Consider the following 21,428-nt stretch of genomic DNA (forward strand, 5'->3'; position numbering starts at 1 on the left):
GGGAGTGGCTGAGTGCACTTGCAGTTAGGTGCTGATCCCTATGTGACAATGAGGGGATTTGCCCAGGACACCAACTTCCCTAGGAAAGAGAAGGAAAGGGAAGGCTGAAGAAGACTGGCAAGAGCAGAGATCTTGGTTTGTTGGGTGATGGTACTGGCCAATCAGAGAGATCCCACTAAGTCCCGAGAAGATGCGCTCGTCAGAAATATTACACGGGTTAACTTTTTCACAGACATAACGCTCACAGAGAAAAGTCACACTCCTCTCATTAGCTCATAGACTGTCAGAGCTGGGATTCCCCTTTGAGGAGATCCAGCTGCACCTCCTATAACAGAGGAACTGATAGTCTGAGTAGAGGGGAGAGGAAGATACTGAACCCGCTCTAAAACCTTCTTCCCTGTGCCCTAGTCCAGTACTCTTCCTACAGATTTATTCCTGCCCTTGGATCCACAGTAAGCAAACTCAACTGAGGCCAGTGAGTGTTCCTGCCGTTTACTTCCCTCTGCCTATTTTGGCCCTGCATTCCCTCATTTTCACCCCTGCCTGAGACAAGAGGCTTCCAAGCCCAGAACAGACAATAGTTTGGCACCCGATGGTACCATTTCCGTGTTTCAAAAGAATCACTATAGATTAGAGGATGAAGTAATTATTGTATCACTGGTCATATGTGACTCCAGGTAAGTCACAAATATTAGAACTGACTGGCACAGTTGCTTTTAGTCACAGGGCCCGGCTACCTCAAGTGTGTGTGTTGGGGAGTGGGGTGGGGGGGCGCTGTGGTGGCTAATATACGGTTGGGAGGGAACTTTCAGGTTGCAACCGTATGGTTTTTTGTTTGTTGGTCTGAGCTTATAATCCCGTGGAGATAAAACAAAATAATAATTAGTAAAGTCTTGTGCCTAGCAGAGTTGCGCAGTGGAAGCGTGCTGGGCCCATAATTAGTAAAGTCTCTATGAAGAGTCAGCATTAAACAAATATAGTGCTACACAAAAATAAATGTTTACTGACCATTGGGCACTGAGGAGGAGACTAGTAATAAAAAAATGAATAAACAGATAGTAGAGTACTATAAAAAGGAGTCAGTGAGGGCTGCTTTGGAGTGAGTGTATAGGACGACTTCTCTGAGAAGGTGACATTTAAGCCACGAGCCCAGTGACAAGAAGGAACTAGCCATGCGGAATTCTCAGGCAGGGGAAGGGGCTAACACAAAGTTCCAAAGCAAGAATGGACTTTTCCTGTTTGAGGAGATGCAAGGATGCCGAGTGATGGGGGCCTGGCAGAGAAGGGGGAGACTGGTTGGACATGAGGCCGCAAGGGGTCAGATCCCATAAGGTTTTGTAAGCTAACAAGAGTTTGACTTTATTGTATGTAGTATGAAAAGCCACTGGAGGGTTTTAAGCAGGGAAATAATATGATCTAGCTTTTATTTTTAAAATATCACCCTGGTATAATTCATGCATCAACTATTAGTTATCATTATTTTAATAATGTGGGTGATACTTAATAATTTTCAGACCACTTTCTTATATGGTACCTCAGTAAAGCTCCATCCATTCTGTCCTCCCTTTTCTCTGTCCTTCCTTCTTGCCTCATTCCCTCCCTCACTCAAATCTCATTCGCTCCTCTTGATCTTATACAACATGCTGATCATTATTCCTAGCAATGGTCCTCTTTGATGAACCCAAAAGACAAGATCCCTGAACTCTTGGAGCTTATAAGCTAGAAGCACAGTGAGCAATGAAAAAGAAATAAACATATAAGCAAGATAATTGCACTTTGTTAGAATTGCTTTGAAGACAGGCTGGTGAGAAAAACTATTTATACTCACTTTGCTGAAGAGAAACTAGGGTTCTATGAAGATATTAAGTGGCTTATCCAAGGTCCTACAAGTATTGGGAACGGGGACTCTCAGAGTTTTGCAGTTCTAAATTTCATTTTCATTTCTTTTCCTTGTGGTACTCTTTGGTATCTGTCCTGTGTTCTGAGGCCAATATTTGCCTCAGTTGGTTCTGGAGATGGAAACAGTCATGTTTAGGAATGGGAGAGAAGAAAGTCCTAGGCTAGAAAAAGATGGTCTTTGGGTGACCAGACAGGCTGGATTTCCAGAGATGGACAAACCTGGGTTCCATGTCAACTCTGTGTGCCTTTGCTGGCCATGTGTAGGTTAAAAATGCAAGTCCTCATGGCTTTATTCTCCTCAAATGAGAGTTGCTGTGGGTAACTTCCTTTCAAAGCATGGCACAAGAGACCTCAGTTATAGGTGGTGGCTGCAGAGCTCACTCAGGTCCATGAAAAGCTAAAACAAGTCCCACTGATTCAGCACAGAGGCTCCAGTAAGCTGGGCAGCTGTATTTCTGGAAACACCAAATTGTAGTAAAGAAGCTGAACATAAAAGCACATAAGGTAGCAGGCTTTCTTTTTATCTTTCTTTGCACTAATAAATTCTGCACCTTATAAGTAGAGCACTTGACAGCTGGGAGAGTGTGTCCTAAGTCTCCCCCAGAAAGAATGTAGGAGGCTAGGCCAGGGCACCGGCCAAACAGACTTTGCCAGCAGGCCCTTGGAATGGGTAATGGAGGCAGACCTGGGAGTTGTACTGGCACCACCTCAGAGGGTTGTGCAGTTCATAACTAGACGTTGCCAATAAAAACCTGTGGATTTTACATGGTGATGAAATCTCCAAGAGAGTTTGTTAAGAGCTTAGGGGATTGGTGAGTTGTGCTTTGATTGTCTCCCAGAAAAATCAGTAATTTCTATTTCAGTTTCTTCAAACTCAGTATTTAAGGAACGGATCTTATTAGCAAACACTGTTTTGTTTTTGTTTTTGTCACTTCTCTTCAATAAACTTAGAAAAAGTGAGGATAATGGCCTAATGGCTCCCCAGTGCTTATCCCATAGGACCCCTTCACCTGCCAAGTCGACTTTGATCCCAGCTTGTGGGATTCTAGCAGTCCTGGCAAAGTCATTCCAATAGCACCCTTTTAGTCTAAGGTAAGAGGGAAGATGAGGGTGGCCCTTTAAAAAAGAAACTTGTCTTCAGAAAAGATCATTTCCAACTACATCCCAGGTTCTTTATGGTTGTTCTTCTAGAAAAGTGCCAACACTCCTACTGTTGGAGATTTTCCCTCTCCTGGGAAGAGGAGAACATTTAGTTCAGCAGTGCTTCATCATCGACTCCCACCCCTTCCCCCTGACCCTCCTGCCACTGGGAAAGAGGGAATGTGTGAGTCTCCACAGCCAGTCAGCCAGTCAGGGGCTCCCTCGGGAGTAAGTGATGTTTGTGCAAAAGAGATCTGCACATTTGGTGGACATAGTCCAGACCCCACCAGCCGTGGGCATTTCTCCTAAGAGAGAGTTTTGGAATTTAGCTTGCTGCTTTTTTTAAAAGTTTGATTTACAGCGCTTCCAGGGAAAGGAATGGTGAATTACTAGTCAACATCTTTTTAACTCCCACGCCAGCCAAGCAGATATAATTCAATTCAAAAGACACTGACACTTCAAATGTGTCTGGCTCTGTGCTAGGTATTCTGGGGACACACAGATAAATAAGCTGTGGTTCCCTCATCTGCAGAGCTCACAGTCTAGCATGTGTTTCTGTTCGGGGGATCACAGTTTAGTTCTCTATTTAGAATAAAACAGAAGGCTAGTTCACACTGGACTGCATTTTCTATACTGGGTATCGTGGTGGCGAGATTTATATTTGCTGTCACCTTCGTTTTTGCCAACGGTCACTGCTGAATAGTAATAAACATTCAGTTCAGCCGAATGCACATTTATTGAGCACTTACTATGTACATTGTTGTGGAATATTGTCAGTGGTCATGGACTGGTGTACTACCCGATAGTTTATGGTGAGATCAAAACAATGGCTGTGGTTCCCACAGCAATGTGCTCTCAGCCAAGCCATCACTGTTCAGATGTCATGTGGCTACTGGAAGGAAACTGAATCTTAATGGTGCCTGCCTAACTCTGCTGGTTAGCCTGTCCCAGGAAAGAGATCCCAAGTGCTTAGAAATGTTAGACATCACTCTTATGCACCACACAGCTGCGATGCAGATGCAGGATCAGCTTAAATCTGTCCCTTTCTTGAAGAAGAATGTCCAGTTACAAACCCTTGTTCCACTGATGTTTGGTTAATGCACAATTTCTTCTTGTAAGAACAATACCGCTTATGCAGGAGGCCTCATGGGGGAGCAGCAGGAGCCTGGGACTAGGACAAGATTCAGGGCTGCTATTCCTAACTCTGCCATTAATATGTGTCTTTGATACAAGATATGCATTTTTGCTACCCTTTTTCTCATCTTAAATGTCAATAAAAACATCTTTTCTATCTGCCTCCAAAAGATACTGTTACAATCCTTAAGAAAATTAGGGAGGACAATAGGATTCCAATTTCATATATATTCATACACAGAGAAAATTACTGGAATCTCTTCATACATCTAAATGATAAAGGTGGTTTTCTTTGGGCAGTGGAATTACAGTTTTAATTTTCTTCTTTGTGAATTTTTTTTTTTTGTATGTAAAGTTGCTGCAGTCAGCATTACTGCTTTTTTATCTGAAAAAAAATAAAGGTTGTTTTTAAAAGAAAAATAGACTGTTTTGAAAAAATCAAATGCTTTAAATAGTTAAGCAAATATTATCCCAGCCTACTTCATTTATCGTTCATGATTCATTCATTCAGAAACACTTCTTACACTTATTCTGTATGCTAGATACTGTGCTGCGCCCTGGGGACACGGTCCCTGCCCTGAAGGAGCTTACAGTGTTGACGGGAGACAGAGGAGTCAGCAGGGACTGAGGCAGAAGTACCTTAGCAAGACAGAGGAGGAACAGAAGCCAGCCTGGGTGGAGGGCAGGTATGGGACATCGAGGAAGGCTTTTTGGAGGAGACAGTGCCTGAGCTGGATCTTGAAGAAGGACAAGTTAGCCATAGGAAGAAGAACTTGGGGTCTGGGGAGGATCTTCTGAGCAAAGGCAATAGCACACGCAAAGGGACAGGGGCATTCATTTTCCAGAGAGTCACGGTGGATGGATCATGAAAAATTTCTTAGGGAAGCTTTTCCCGTTGCTGTCCGGTGGCCACACAGGGTGTGTGAAAATTAAAGAATTCAAAGCTATTCATCTGGAGGTGGTGAGGCGGGGGAGGCACAAAGCCTAGCCAAACCAGCCTGTGACCTGTTTCTTGGTGTACCTTCCTTTCTTTTTCTTGTCGTTCCCGTGGGAGCCATCAGGAAGATGGAAGAAGCAGAGCGTACCTGTTTCGGGGTAGCTGTGGTGTGAAACCCAATCCTCTCATTAGAGGCCCTGACAAAGACTTCTCCATGAGCAGCCTTTCTTTGTGAGGCCCTGTGGCTGCTGAGGGAAGGCCATCCACGCTGCACAATCAATCACTAGGACCCAGGCCGGCTCATGTCAGTGGCCCTAGCTCCTGGGCTGCGTGCCCAGTGGACATGACTTGCTTCTTTCCTCTTCTGTGCCTCTAAACCCAGCTCAGAGCTTGTGCCTGCACCAGCAGACCAGGCAGGCAGCTCTTTTGTCTCTAATGCTTTAAATCGAAGTCCCTTTGATTTTTAACTATCGGTCCTCATCCTTTGTTTATTTATCAACCTGAGTGGTGCTCATGTGACATCAGTGGCACACCTCAGCCCTTATAAGGGCTCACCCCAATGGGGGCTGCCTAGGGGATGGGAAGGAGCTCTGCCGCTCAAGTGGGAAGACACAGGCACCGTGTGCAGCCCTGCAGTGGCTCCTGTTGCTGGAGTCTTCATTTCCTGCTTGGGAAAGGGGGGGGCTGACTATGCTGGGGTTCAGGGTGGGGAGTGCTTAAAGGGAGAGCTTAAAACTATTGGCTTTGGAATTACACTGACCTGCATTTCAAACCCAGATCTCCCGTTCGCCGGCTTTCTAAACCTCAGTAAATATCAAATTCCCCTCATAAAATGGAGGCAGCAATAGTGTCTAGCTCACAGTGTTGTTGGAAAGGATTGAACAAGCCAATGCCTGTGTGTCTTTTACCACATAGTAAATGCTCAATAAATATTAGCTGCCATTATTATTTATAAAGTCACTTTGTAAGTGTAAAATGTGGTAAGTCTCAGTAATAATTATCATTAATAATGTGAACTTAACTGTGGGGAAAAATACATTTGAATATTTGTATAGATAATCTGGAAATCAACTCAGGTAGTGGTAACTAGAGTATGAAGAGTGGGTATTTTTTGCAAAAATGAAATTACTAGACAACTAGAAGAAAAAAAAAAGGAAAAAGGAAAGCTGTGATTCTTGCCCTTGAGAGGAACTGACTGCAAATGGTTAAAGCCAAACTAAAAATTACAATTTATTTTCCTCCTGAGAAGATGCTGCCACCTTTCCCGGTGAAGGCAATTAAGGCAATAACCACACAGCAATACCAGCTCTAACACCTTCATCTGGTATTTATAAATGGCCCAATAAGCCCTGGAAACCATGATATGTCACATGGAAGTGCTAATGACAGCACATTATGTGAATCACTGAGAAGCAATAATTGAAAATCTCTCTCTGCCATCAACCATTTATATTGTTCCCAGATTGCAGTACTGAGGGATTGCAGTGACGGCAAGGCGTGCAGCAACCTAAATAAATTAGGGAGAAGAAGCAATTACAGCCCCACAGCCTTTGAGCTCAGGAGCAGGGTGCCATCCTCGAAGCAACCTTCACATGATGGAGGAGCAAGGCAAGCTCTGGAAATGAGAAAAGCTGCACCTCACCTAACCCCATCAGTTCGCCTAAAACATTAGAAAGAACATTATCTAAAAATAATCTGACAAGGAAAGAGAGGAAGGGAGGGAGAGAGGAAGAGAAAAGAGAGGAAAGAAGAAACAATGTGCTTTGGTGGGTTGGAAAGATCTCTGGTGAGTGCCACAATATGACAAATTTAAAGTTATTTCTTAAGCATTTATTCTAAGCACAATGTACTCTGACTATGACATTTAGGAACCAACGAGTAGGACTCTGATAGAAGTGACCTGAGAGCCAAAGATAATACATGATGTTCTCTCAAACTCAGTTATATTTTGTTGTTGCTTGTGTAAATAAAAACAGAAGTCTTTTAAAATAGAAATAGAACATATACACATAAATATTGTTTTTAACTCTTTTTTTTTAAGACTTTAAAAATTTATTTGATAGAAGACACAGTGAGAAAGGGAACATAAGCAGGGGAAGTGGGAGAGGGAGAAGGAGAAGCAGGCTTCCCACTAAGCAGGGAGCCCAATGTGGGGTTCGATCCCAGGACCCTGGGATCATGACCTGAGCCAAAGGCAGACGCTTATTGAATAAGCCATCCAGGCACCCCAATTTTGTTTTTAATTCTTACTTAAATACACTACACTATTTATAAATTTTTAAAAACTATCCATCATTAGGTAGCTTACTTTCAACTAATATCCATCTCTGTTTATTTCATCTCTGATTTGGTGGGGTTTTTAAAAAGATTTTTCACTTATTTATTTTAGAGAGAGAGGGTACACATGAGCCGCAGGAAGGGTAGAGGAAGAGGGAGAGAATCTCAAGCAGACTCTGTGCTCTGTGCAGAACCTGACGCAGGGCTTGATCCCATGAACCCGAGATCATGACCTGAGCCGAAAACAAGAGTCTGACACTCAACTGAGTGAGCCACGCAGGCACTCCTCTGATTTGGTTTTAAGCACTGAAAGGATTGACTAGAACACATCATTTTGACTCACTCTAAATCGAACTTGAGCAGACCTCTCTTCTACTCCAGAACTCACTGCTCTCATCTTAATGTCAAAATCCTTATAGCCTTTCTTCATTAGAACATGATTCTCAAGCCTATGCACATTACAGTCACCTAGGGGCCTTTTTAAAAATGCCTGTGCATAGGTACCACCTCTGGGAATTCTGAGTCAGCTGGTCTATAGAGAATGCCAAGTGTTGGTGCTTTTTAAAGTTCCCCAGGTAATTTCAATGTGCAGCCAGATTTGAGCACCACTGGGCTAGAAGTTTCCATTTACCCTGATTAAATCAGAAATTACCTTTCCCCTTTTCTCTATTCTTTTGTGCTCAACCTTTGCTTCACCAATCAAGATATTAACAAAATTTTAATATGGTCTATCATTAATTCATTTGACAAATATTTATTGACTGTTATTTGCCAGATACTGTTCTAGTTTGTGAGGAAATAGAGGTGAAGGAGAAAGACAAGACCCCTCCCTCATTGGAGCCTAGTATTGAAAACTAAAAATAAACAAGTAAACCAACAAATAATTAATTACAAAATTCAGAATGGTGTGTAGGAAGCAAGCAGCCTGATAAATTGAAAAATAATAAGGAAAGGATAGTGCTTTAGAAAGTGTGGTCAAGGCAGTCTTTGAGGAAGAGGCAGCCACCAGAGGAGCTGGTGGGAGAGGGCCACATTCTCTCAGAGGGAGGAGTAGCATCTGCAAAAGCTGCTACAGGGAGAGGCCCAGCTGCACATCAGAGGTCCTGCAGTGCCTCTAAGACCACTCTGAGGCCTGGTCTACCCACAGGCAGCCAGTGAACTGCCTGATTCAGCTTATCTCAGGCTCTTCCTGCACCTACCTGATCCCTACTCTACACTTGGCAAACCGTTTTGCCCTGTCTCTTTGTGAGAATAATGGTAGTATATCCCACCGCCTGCCCCTCTGTCTAGAGTCCTCAGCTGACACTAATGCCTACTGTGTCTCCCTGCCACTGAGCTGGCCATCTCCATGGGCACCTTCAGTCACCTCTTCAGGCTTTGGACAGGAATGGCAGAATGATGACACTTGTGGAAGCTTGCAGTGAACATATGGGAATTCGTCATACTATTCTATTTTTGTGTATGTTTAAAAATGCCAGTGATAATTTTTTAATGTTCTCACGTTAGGGTGTTGTGACATATATGAAAACAACGCACCATTTTAGTTGTTCTGAGACATGAAGAATAAAGTTGTGTTCTCTCTCTGTCTTTACAATCTGGAGTGACAACACAGAGAGCCTGGGAGACTCTAGCTAGTAGGTAGTGATGTGAAGGTCTGTCTTGTTCACTCAGTATCTATCTCCAGAGCGAGATCTCTGAGTAGAGAGATTCCTACTGGCTGGAGGGAAGGAGTTGGAAAGGAGAATTGGGGAAGACCTATGCAACATGTCCCAAGTGGACATTTGTGATAATAATTACCCAAAGAATACATGCTCCTAAGAAAGCTCCTTGCCCTGTGGTCCTGGGACCATAGAAAGGAAGGAGAGGAAGGCGTGCCTTAAGATAGAAGGAAGAGCAGGATTTCTAGATCTGATATCAGGTTCTGCCACCAACTCATTCACCCTGGGGTACTGAGTGCTCTAGGTCAAATGAGGGTGTTGAATGCGATCATCAAGTTCCCCTTTAGCTCTGATGTTTTCTGATTCATCTTTAAAACTTCCATAACAGTATCTTCAGACAGACCTCCCAGCTGAACTTGTATTAATAAAACCTTAAAATAAGAATAAAGGGGTGCCTGGGTGGCACAGTCAGTTAAGTGTCTGACTCTTGGTTTCAGCTCAGGTCACGATCTTGGGTGGTAGGATCTAGTCCAGTGCATTGGGGTCTGTGCTCAATGTGGAGTCTGCTTGAGACTCTCTCTCCCTCTGCTCACCCATCCCTGTACTCTCTTTCTTTTGCTCATTAATTAATTAATTACTCTTAAAAATATTAAATTAAATTAAATTAAATAGCAGAACAAAACACAAAAATAATTAAATAACAGTATTTCACTTTTAAATCATTCAGGGAGGAATCCCTCTTTTCTTAAGACTCTTGTAGCCCTATTATAGCAGCTTACACTTTCTTTTGTTATCAGAGTTGTTTGGTTGCATCTAACCTCCTCTCTTTGACTGTAAGCTCCTTAAAAACAGAAACCACCTTCCTATCTTTATATCACCCATAGCTTTTCTCCCAGGCAATCCTTCCTGCACTCTAAAGATGCTCAGTGACTGGGATTCTAGGGGTTGCAGTGCACTGCTCAGTAATGGCAACAGGGAGGGTGAGTTTTTACCATCAAGTGTTGTGTGCACACTGGGAGGAGTAGAGCTTGGTGCTTAAGAGATCAGGCTCTGGAGTCAGATAGATGTGGGTGTGAATTCCAATCTCCTGCCTACTTGCTGCATCACATTTGGCAGATTCATCATCTTCCATCATCTGTATGATAGTGATGCTAATAATCTGTGCCTCACGGACTTAAGACAGTGCCTGACACTTAATAAGTACATAATAATGTGACCACTGTTATCTATTCTAAATACATGAAAATTATTCCTTGGAATTGGATGAAATTCTAATATCTTGGGAAAGATGGGAACATGTGGGAAACAGCCATCCCCAAAAGTAGGTACTACTTACAAATTATAAGTGACAGAAAATATTTCAGTTACGATAATATTAGTTGGCACATAGAGACTGTTTTAGAATCCAAAATCCTTCAAATATCATTTCATACTCCATATAACTATCCAATAATAGTTTTCTTCTTTGGCTTCTTTGACTTTCTTCTTTATGTCCTGCTATAAGTTTCCATAGCTTATGTCCATCCCTTAAATCATCTGGCCTTTCCAATTTCTTGATAAGACAGGTAGGACAGATATACCAAACCTGTTTGGCAGAGAAGAAAACTGAGGTCAAAAGAGGCCCAGGAGCTTGCTCAAGGGAGCATAGCAAGGTAGAGCCAGTGGTTCTGAGTTCTGGATTCTTCATTACTACTTGTTTCTTTCTTGCGGTTCCGCCACAGCTTTGTCAAGTCAAGAATTCAGGTTGTGGCCATGAGGAAACAGAAAAGCTGGCTTCGAGGTAAAATTAAATGATCCAGGAGATAAAACCTGGGATTTAACAGTGGCTAACTCTTACAGATTTACATTTTTACTGAACAGTGAATAAAAAGAAAAGAACAAGTTTTCAATTTCATGCAGCAGTAGGTTAGTTTCACTGCCTATATTGAATGTATTAAAAGAGCAATATAGAGGGTCTACTTCTCTTAAGGTAGTTTTCACTTTGCGCCATTATTATACGTGCATACGTCTACCTCCTTGATAGTGGGACCACTAAAACCTTTAAAACCCTAGAACCATAAGCAGTGCAGGAACTGGACCATCCTGTGATGATTAGCCCTCTGATGATAGATAATTGCAGATCCAGAAGTCAAGTAAATTGTTTGGGAGAGCCACACCAGGGCATTTGCATCCTTAAGGAAGGTCCTAGGATGGCTCTGAAAGACAAAAGATCAGTAATGTCCCTTCATTAATCTTCCTGGAAAGTACTGCAAACAAGGCTTTGCCATGAATACAAACTGATCCAGACCCTTGGCCTTGAGGCCAAACGGAATGGGAAAGAAGGTGTTGGCAGTGTCCAAGAGAGTGTGCCAAGTGCCATCAATCTGTGCCACAAATTCAGTTATAACCAGTTATAACCATAACTGGAACAGCGGGGGCTATAGAAGTAACATCTGAATTCAGTTGGTAATAATCGTTAGATTATTAATCGTAAGTCTCCAGTTCCCATTCCCCTGGACAGACAGGGCAGTAGTATTGAGATATTGCATCTCTTACTATCCACGCTGCCTTTTAGACCTTAATCAAGGTTGTGATTTCCTTTCTCCTCTTGGGACCACTCAAGATGGAATTGGGAGGTAGTTTGGGGAGTGATTTACGTGGCCTATTCCATGTGAATATTCCTATTACATGTCCCACTACTTCTCTACATGTGACTCTCCTCAATCAGAACAATCCCCTCTGGACATTATGAGCATTCACAGAACAAGCATGTAAAGCATCAATGCCAATATACATTTAGTAGAGAATGTATGTTGGAAGCCACAACAACAGGACATTGAATTGGTCCCATGGGTCTCACCCACAAGGTCACTTTAGATTTATTTTCCCTACTGGAAACCTTGCCCAAACCTTATAAGTTGAATTCAAGAGCTCTCCTCCCCAACGAAATGGATAAGATAGTGACTTGGGAACTTGTATCTAACAGAGCCGTAAGAGTTTGAGTTCCTTCCTCCCTGAAGTTTCTCACATACTTGAATGTATGCATATGGCTTTTGGTCCCCATGGAGACAGGGAGACCTCAGTCCCACCTCTAGTCATTTTTCTTCTTAAAACAGCTAAAGGTAGGATAGAGGGGACATGAAGGATGGGGGCCTTGAGGGAGAGAGCAACTCCCCACCAGTAAGCAAGGCATTGCATTTACATTAATTTAGCGTTTTCAAAAATAACAGCTTTATTGAGATAAACTCACCTACCATTAAATACTCTTTAAAAGTGTACAGTTCAATTGTTTTCAGTATATTCATGGAGCTGTGCCACCATATCACAATCTGTTTTTGAATATCACCCAAAAAGGAGACCCCCATGCCTATTAGTAGTTACTCCTCATTCTCCTTTCCCCCCAGCCCCTCGCAACCACCAAGCTACTTTCTATCTTCCTAGATTTGCCTGTTCTAGATATTTCATGTAAATGAAATCACCCAATAGATGGCCTTTTGTGACTGGCTTCTTCCACTTACCATTATGTTGTCAAGGTTCATCCTTGTTGTAGCATGTGTCACTACTTCATTCCCTTCTGTTGCTGAATAGTATTGTACTGTGTGGATACACCACAATGTATTGCTCTATTTATCAGTTGATAGACAGTAGAGCTGTTCCTGCTTTCTGGATGTGATGAAAAATGCCACTAGAAAACATTAGTGCATACGTGGCATATGTTTGCATTCTCCTTGGGTGTACACCATGGAATGGATCTTCTGAGTCATGCATTTAACTTTTTGAGGAGTTGCCAAACTCTTTTCCAAAGTGATTTCACCATTTTGTATTCCCACCAGCAATGTATGATGGCTCTAGGTTCTCCATCTCCTCACCAGGACTTACTATTGTCTGTCTTTTGATTAAAGAATGGTGACTTAGAAAAATCCTAGTGGATGTGAAGTGGTTTTGATTTTGCATTTCTTTAATGACTAATAATGCTGAGCATCTTTTCATTTGCCTCTTGACCATTTATGAATCTTCTTGGAAGAAGTGTCTATTTAAATTCTTTGCCATTTTTAGGGGAGGGGGCTTTTCGTCTGTGGTCACTTTGACCCACTTCATCACCTGTGTGAGGAGCTACATAAGATGCTCTTTATCAGAAGATAGATAAGCCTTGCTGTATAGCACCCTCACCAAGAACATGCAGCAACAATTGGGGCTGGTGGCCAATTGCCTCTCCCAATAATCCACCCCCTTGGCTTTAAATGTTCTTGGTTGAACTCACATTTACACTTGAGTGTGCCACTCTGTCAGCCACTCTGATTAATCTGACTGACAGAGGCTGGGACCAAATTTCTTCCATTTGTTTAACAGAGTGTGACGATTAATATTATATATCAAGTTGGCTAGCCCATATTTGGTCAAACATTATTCTAGATATTTCAGTAAAGATACTTTTTGGATGAGATAACATTTATATCAGTAGGCTTGGAATGAAACAGATTATCTTCCATAATGTGGGTGGACCTTGTGCAATCAGTTGAAGGCTTTAATAGAAACAAAACTGACTTCCTCTGAGCAAGAAATAATTCTGCCAGCAGACTGACTTTAGACTCTAATTGCAATATAACTCTTCCATGGGTCTTCAGCCTACTGGCCTACCCTATAGACTTTGGGCTTGTCAGTTTCCATGGTCATGTGACCCAATTACTTAAAAATCAAACTCTTAGATAGACAGACACACATAGACACTCTATTGATTATGGGTTCTGTTTCTCTAGAAGATCCTAATATATATAGCATTTGATTAAAGTTATCATCAGCAGGACCTTTATAAAATAATGACCATATTGTATTATAATTCACCTGTTCATCTCTCTTTCTTCTCCTCTCCCATGAAGGAGAGAAACATTTGAGTTGAAAGAGAGTGTGAAATGTTGGGTGCACAAACTTTAGTTTAGTAATCCCTGTCTTCCTCAAATGTAGTAGACACTCAATAAAGTTTTGTTGAATAAAAGTGGGACTGCATGTGTGAGTGCATGATTGGTGTTCTTCTGTAGCCCATAGTTGCTTTCCTCAATATCTCCATCCAGCAAAAAGCCCAGCTATCATTCAAGGTCTGTCTCACAGATCAAACTCCTTTTGGCACTTTTCTTTAACTCTTCTAAGTGAATGTTTTCTCTCCTGCTCTTAAACCTCATTAACATTTTATCTGTATCCCATTATGTATTTAGTAGGCATGCTGTTATCTATAAATACTTAGTCTTTTGCAAACTTGTCATATTTCCCTTTCTAAAATATAAGTTCTTTGAAAGTAGGAACTTGGTACACTGATCTTCTACCTCCTCTAGCAACCAATCCACTGTCAGTACCTAATAGACATTCAAATATTTTCTGCTGAAAATTCTGCTGAATGCTGAATTGGGTTGTCTCAAACCAGGATAGGGAATCACTGGTCTAAATGTGCTAATTACCCACAGCTGGTCTTAAAGGTGTTTCTGATTATTACTTAGCAGTTCAGCTTCCCTTTAGGAAACACGGCCTTTTTGCTAATGATTGCTTTAACTACCACACATCTCAGTAATGACTGGTTGCCTTTAAAATGAGCCAATAACTAGATGTTTATAGAGAGCATATATGTGAAAGACCTCTGAATAGATTCCATAAAAGGTTCAGAGACCCAGTAGCATGGGTGTTGAATTGTTCTAGAAGTCCTAGTTCATACACTTCATTATTATTTTCATCTTCTGAGCTACCATGAAGCAAGAGCCTGTTATATGCCCAGAAATAGATCATTTCATACCATGTTTTTTAATCCTTAAAACAAATGGGAAGACTATCTTTAATCTACTGTTGAGGAAACAAGGGTCCAAAGAGTTTTGGTAATTTACCAGGAGATCACTGACAGCCCCCCTAATTTTGATATTTTGTTCATCTCTAAGCCCTTTGGAATCTGTCTCAGCGGTGTGTCTCAAAGCTAAGCCATCTGCTGTCGTTGGTCTCTATCATTTGGCACCTCTTTAGCTCATCTGGACCATCACAGTAGCCTCCTCATGTTTCTCTTGCTTGTAGTTTCTCCCACTTCCATTATGTCTTCCACAGTATCAGTAGAATCATGGTCATGTCATCTCCCTTCTCCAAAAACCTTTGTTGAATCCTTATTGGCTACATACTGCCCTGAATTCCTAAGCATGACATTCAAAGCTTCCCATAATTTGGACTTGCCCTACTTTCCTCATCCTGTTTCTAACCAGGTACTCCCAAATGGCATGTCTTCTACTAGAATCACCCCTACTCATTATTACCATCAACATACCCAACACTTTGCTTCAAAGCCCATGTTCATTGCCACCTTCTCCAATGTCTCCAGTAAGAATCTCTTACTTTCATTCTCTTGTAGCACTTTGATTATATGTTACACTTGGTCTTCACTATACAATGCTGTCCATCATAGTTACAAATATACAGGTCAGTCTCTCCTTTTAGACAATGAGAAAACTGAAGGCAAGGAATATTATGACTTATTGTGCCTGGCACATAATAGGTACCTAAGGAAAGATTATTAAATTTGCTGAATTACATTGAAATGAGCTTGATTTGGGGTGAATAAGCAATTAGAAGCCATGCCCCATTGAGGCACAATTACAGCTCCTGCCTAAAGAGACACTGATTATAAATTCTTTAATCATTCTCTACACTGTAAATCACCAACCATTCAGGCAGCCGTGTATCAACTACAATAGGAACAGAATGGCATCTCAGATATATTTAGGGTTTTTCCAACTCTGAGAAGCATCTGGTTGTGGTGGTTCCATACCAACTCAAATAAGATTTGAGAGGGGATTTGAAGGGTGAAAGAGAGGTAGCTTGCCAAATGAAATGTCTTAAAAACACCGATTTAATGACTTACATATAAATTAATCATAAACATGTGGATTAAATTTCCCCAGAAAAGTCATGTTTTGGCTCTCTGTGGACCACAAATGATTGAAAAATGATTGGAGATATTTCCTGAGCCCAAAGACAAAAAAAGAACAAGTCTATACTTCTTTAACTGCAAATATTAGTGGGATAGATAAATTGTCCAGGGGGGTCTGGGGAAGTTAGAAATACGGACAGGAAATAAGAAAATGAGATTCAGCTTGAAATTATGCTCCAGGTACATCTGGGGCAATATAATCAGAAACAGAGAGATTTTTGTTTGAGTGAGAACCCAATAAAGTTATGAAGACTGTAAGACTTTCAGGGTGATTTCTAGTTGGCATGGCTCATGTGATATAAAGCAGGTCATTCTTATTCTTGAGGATGCAATAGTCCTTGACTATGGAATATGAGATATTACTCATTGCCCAGACAGCATAAACAAAACCTTTGCTTTTGGTTATATCAAGATTTACTGGTGGAAAAAAGGTTTGGCCCAAAGTCATTTTAGAATGACTTTTGCAGATAGTTCAAGGAAATAAATGACAAAGGTCAAGACTGTGGTCTTTGAGCAGAGTCCAGAGGTAAGATGGAGTCTGAGGTCCAAAGCAAAAGATATTGAAGCTCAAGTTCCTTCCCTAGGAAAGGACACAGTCTTTGAAGCCACAGGAGACCTTCCTAGAAGTGTTTTATTCTCCTTTGCCATTTTAACATACTTCTTGAAGAGCTCAGACATTTGAATAGACCAAACTAAAGTAGACATTATAGGCAACTTCTGACCTTGGCAGTTGGGCCATGCGGTGTTTTACAAATACACTGAAGTAAATACCAAATGCTCTAATACCAAGGAAATGCAAATAAGTTTCCTTTGAGTCTAGAAAAGAGAGTTGAAGAAAGTAATCTATTGCTTTCTAGGTGGCAGGATATCTTACAGAAGTCTCTGGATGTATAATGAAATGTGAGAAAAATGATAACAATTAATAATGATAACAGTCTTTTGCATTTGTACAATGCTTTGCTGTTCATATGCTGCTCCTTATAAATTGTCCTATAATCTTCTCAGTCACTACCAGGTAATATTACTATCTCACGTTTACAGATGAAGAAATAGAAGCACAGAAACGGCAAATAAATTTGCTAGCCAGAGGCAGTGTCAGGGACTCAAGTCTGGTTCTTCTGACTCTTAATGCAGTATTCTTCCTGTATCTAAATAACTTAATAGCTTATTGGTATAACTTTAAAGAAAAGATGACTATAGCTTGTTGAAAGTCTTTGTTGATTTGGTCCTTGATTTGATTGAGTAGATGGTCTAAGCACTTTATTAACTCATTTAATGCTCACAATAGGACTATGAGGTGACTTTATTATTACCCCCGTTTTGAAGATAGATAGAGTTGTAGAGGGATTAAGTGACTTGCCCACTGGTTAGTTAGTGGAGGAGCTGGAATTCAAATGCAGGCATTCGGGTTCCAGGACACTCTCTAACCACTGCCCTGAACTGATTTTAGAAACTTCTTTATCATAAATACCATGTCCCATGGTCAAGGAAAAGCTATATCAGAATGAAATTGGCATCTAATTCTGGGAATATCTAATCCTGAGGTACAGATTCCAATTAATTGCAAAGAGAATTCCAAAAGTGAAAAAAAAAAGTGGGGGAATGATATTTAAATTGTGTACTATTTAAATGATGTGACACCTGGAAGTATAATGAGAGCGTCCCATTAACAGCATGGTGGCTTCTTCCTTCTTATCAGGGAATGAAGAGAATGGAAAGTCATCTTTTTTGATTAGGAGAAAAGGGAAAGGATGTAGGGTTTGGTGTTGGGACATGCAGACCCTGGCCTTCCTCTCCTATTTTTCTACCATTGCTTTGTAGAGAAGTATTGACTAGGGCACTTGGACCCCACAGCTGACCTCCTAATTCAGTTCATCTCTTTGTTTAAATCAACCAACTTAATGAAGACAAGGGAAAATGGTGAGCATCTGGGTAGTTGAGTCACAACTGCCAGAACTCCTTCTCTTGACAGGCCAACTAAATTCTGCAGTCATTCTATAAGGGGTTTGAGTCAAAGATGAGGATTTCAAGGGAATGAAAAGAACCATTCCAATCAAAACTGAGGATGAAAGAGAAGTCATGTGAAACAGTGATGTGCACCAGTGTGGAATGAGTGTGGTGCAAAGGGAAAACACTTCAACGGAGAGCAGTGCAAGGGACTGTGAATCAGATGATATGAGCATGGGGGGGAAGTTCTGGGAGAGTAGGAGAAAGAATAGCAGACTCACAGGTGATGTGAGGTTGTCTTCTGATGTCTGAGAGGCAGTCACATTAAGAGAGTGTAGATTCTCCAATAAAGCCTAGATTTCTGGTAAGGCACAGAGCTGCACCCCTGGCTGAAAACCAAAAAGAAAAGAATTTCAACTCCTGCTAAAAGTGAGCCAGGATTTGAAGCCCAAACCTGACCCCAGATCACTTGTCTTAACCACTATGCTATTTTAACTGGAGGGCTTGAATGTATACTCTAAAACGCAGATAGTTTAAAAAAAAAAAATTTATTTCACTAACCAATTCCCCTGTTTTGGAGTAACAGAACATGTAACCATGTTTGGGAGTAACAGAACAACAACAGAAATCAACTTGCTGGTTAAAGTTAGCTCAGTCTTCTTTTCTTGTTAATTTCACAGACTTTTCAGAGTTTTGATCTCATTCTCCTTCTTTTCTTCCTCCTATGGGTACAATGGGGTGCTGACATTATATGCTAGTAATGAGGAGGGGCTGCATGGGTCCTGTGCTGTCATTGGGTTACTCAGTGACCTTCACTCAGTCGTCACCCCTTAATTACTCAACACACTCCTGGTATTTACTGAGGTGTAGTGGCCACTGCCAGGTCTTCTTGGCTTCATATCGGCAGCAACTGTTGAGCATTGGCATTACCATTGCTCCATGCTAAGCTTCCCATACTCTGGGATGTACTATCACCAAGATTATTCCAGAACACCAGTCCCCTCAGCAGTTCTGTGCGGTGTTACAGAACCCTTGGAAATTCATGGATCTCCTATAGCCAAGTGGAGGCCATGGCAGATAGGTGACATTGACTCAGGCTCTCCCTTTGCAGAATCACACCAAGCCACCATTTCTGTGTCAGGGTAACTGCCATCTGTATTGGTATGTGAGGTTCCCCCCACCCCGGAGTTCCATATGGAAGTGGAACACATGTATGCTCTTCTTTTAGTCCCCCCTTCTTCCCGGCCTGAGAACTAGATGGATGAACTGGGTCTCTTTTCTGTGATCCAGGCAACTTCCTAACCCTGGTCTCATTCCCTCAGAACCTTCTCTGTCATATCCTCAATCTTCTCTACAGTAAGGCCTCTAGTGGAACTTTATGTTCACCTCGCTGAGCTTTGCTAGATAAGAAAAGTTTTAAGAATTTGAAGGAGTGGAGTGAGCTACTTAACAAAATCTGTTTTCCAAGACTGCCTCACTAATGTTTTTTAGGCTATTGAAACTCAAAACTGAGCGCTGACCCTTCTAGTCTAAGTGGTTTCTGACTTTCTAAAGAAGCTTGAATGTTCTTGATTCAATATAAAAGGAGCTGAAGGGCAACAAAATTTACAGAGAATGAAAGCTAAAATTGGTTACAGAGAATAAAACTAAATTGGTTATTTCGTGTATTCTTCTGTTTCAGTGAAATATTTTATAATAAAAAAATTTAAATACATTGGTTTAAGATTTTAAAATAATCATTCTCGTTATACTCTACTGCCTTCTGTAGTGAAGAAAATCAACCAGAGCCTGTTAGCATTAGGCTTTATTCAAAAACACCAGGCAAGAAAAGGTTCTGAAGGAGTGTTCTAACTTGGGGGAAGCAGGACAGAAGATTTTAATAGGGCTTTTAGCAGAAGAGGTTAGCTGAAGTTCAACTGGTTTCGGGAATAGCTGGATCAAGACAGTTCTCAGAAGAGGGAGGAATTGTACATGTGAGTTAGCAGCCATTGTTTGGGCAATTTGATTTTCTTAAGAGTAGAGAAGAACAGCTGTGGGAGACAAGGACATGCTAAGGCCATAGTGGAAAATTCTCTGGCCTTAAATGTCTCTTAATTTACAAAGTGGAAAAATATACCTGGTACTCTATTTAGCATGTGAAAGGCTGTTCTCTGAGCAACTATTCTAATGATGTGGCCATAACCCATCTTGAGGATTCTGTTTCTCAATAACCAAATTTGCAAATTTGTTCTGAAATAATTATATGGTTCAAGAGACTTTGAACATAGCAGGTTTTTAATCCATGTCAGCTTGGCTGGCTTGAGAAGAGGCTCTGCCTTTGAAGAACTCACCAAGCAACAAGTGAGACAGATACAAAACAAATTATCCTATGAGTATGTTCAGAGTTTTGAAATTTCAAGGAAGAAAGTGGCATATCTGCAGAGGGAATGACATTTGGTTTATACCTGGAAGGATGATAATGATGATAAAAATAACATTAATATAAGCTGTGGTTCACAGAGCCCTATCATGTGCTAGTCACTCTCTATATAAAGTATTTCAAATCTTCAGTCTCCTACCATCTTCATCCTTCAGGTACTAGAACAAAAGTACCGTAGACTAGCTAGCTTATAAACAACATACATTAATTTCTCACACTTCTGGAGGCTAAAAGACCCAGTTTAAGGTACTAGCAGATTTGGTATCAGATTTGGTGAGACCTACTTCATGGTTCATAGATGGCTGCCTTTTCTTTGTGTCTTCCCATAGAGGAAGGTGTGAGGGATCTCTCTGAGGTCTCTTTTCAAAGGGCACTAATCCCATTCAGAAGGGCTCCACGCTTATGACCAAATCATCTCCCGAAGGCCCACCTCCAAATACTATCCCCTTTGGGGATGAGGATTCAACACATGAATTTTGAGGAGGGATGGAAACATTCAGTCTATAACATCCACTGAGATAGATCTTTTCTTAAGAAGGAATAGAAAGTGCAGCTTACAGAGATCAAATGACTTGTCCAAAGCCAAACTTATAAATAGCACAGCTCTGATTGGAGCCCAACATAGTCTGGCTCCAAAGCCTACCGCTGTTCTGTACCAGTATATTCCAAAGTGTAGGGCAGGCAGCAGGTAAGGGAGAGGAATCTAGGTGTTCTGGAAGATAATTAGGAAAAAAACATGGTATAACATTACATAACACTGAATCACGCAGTGGGGGAATTATTCTCATGTCACTGTTCTGTTAAAGTCTAAGAGAAAATTTCAGTTTGATGGAATATGTCCACACCCTTCTTAAATCTTGCTGATCTCCTATTTTACAAAGAGCCTCAGGCTCAGTGCTTTTGGTAGTTTTCTAGCTAGAATTTAATAATGTATTTTTTCATAGTACTTATTTTTATGGTTACTTCCTCACTCTAGAAAATGATGCTTTTTTAAAAATTTACATAGTTTGATATAAAGTTTCCAATGTATATAATTATTTAAGTTAAAAAGGAAGTAGTCTTTTTTAAGTACTGGGAACATAC

The 21,428-nt window shown here is 41.1% G+C and overlaps 1 protein-coding gene and 1 long non-coding RNA gene across 2 annotated transcripts in view; one reads left to right on the plus strand and one right to left on the minus strand.

Moving 5' to 3' along the window:
• The window catches only part of HPSE2 (heparanase 2 (inactive)), a 655,107-nt gene that overhangs the window by 513,507 nt on the left and 120,172 nt on the right, over nucleotides 1–21,428 (plus strand). The gene's annotated exons all lie outside the window — the stretch shown is intronic.
• On the minus strand, nucleotides 1,971–18,267 carry LOC116882325. Its single transcript, XR_004385631.1, has 3 exons — nucleotides 18,208–18,267; nucleotides 2,119–2,354; nucleotides 1,971–2,009 (listed from the first exon to the last, which is right to left on the minus strand). It is a non-coding gene; the product is annotated as an uncharacterized LOC116882325 (long non-coding RNA).

Source organism: Lontra canadensis, unplaced genomic scaffold, assembly GCF_010015895.1.
Source record: "Lontra canadensis isolate GAN:19392208 unplaced genomic scaffold, GSC_riverotter_1.0 scaffold3, whole genome shotgun sequence".
Taxonomy (NCBI): domain Eukaryota; kingdom Metazoa; phylum Chordata; class Mammalia; order Carnivora; family Mustelidae; genus Lontra; species Lontra canadensis.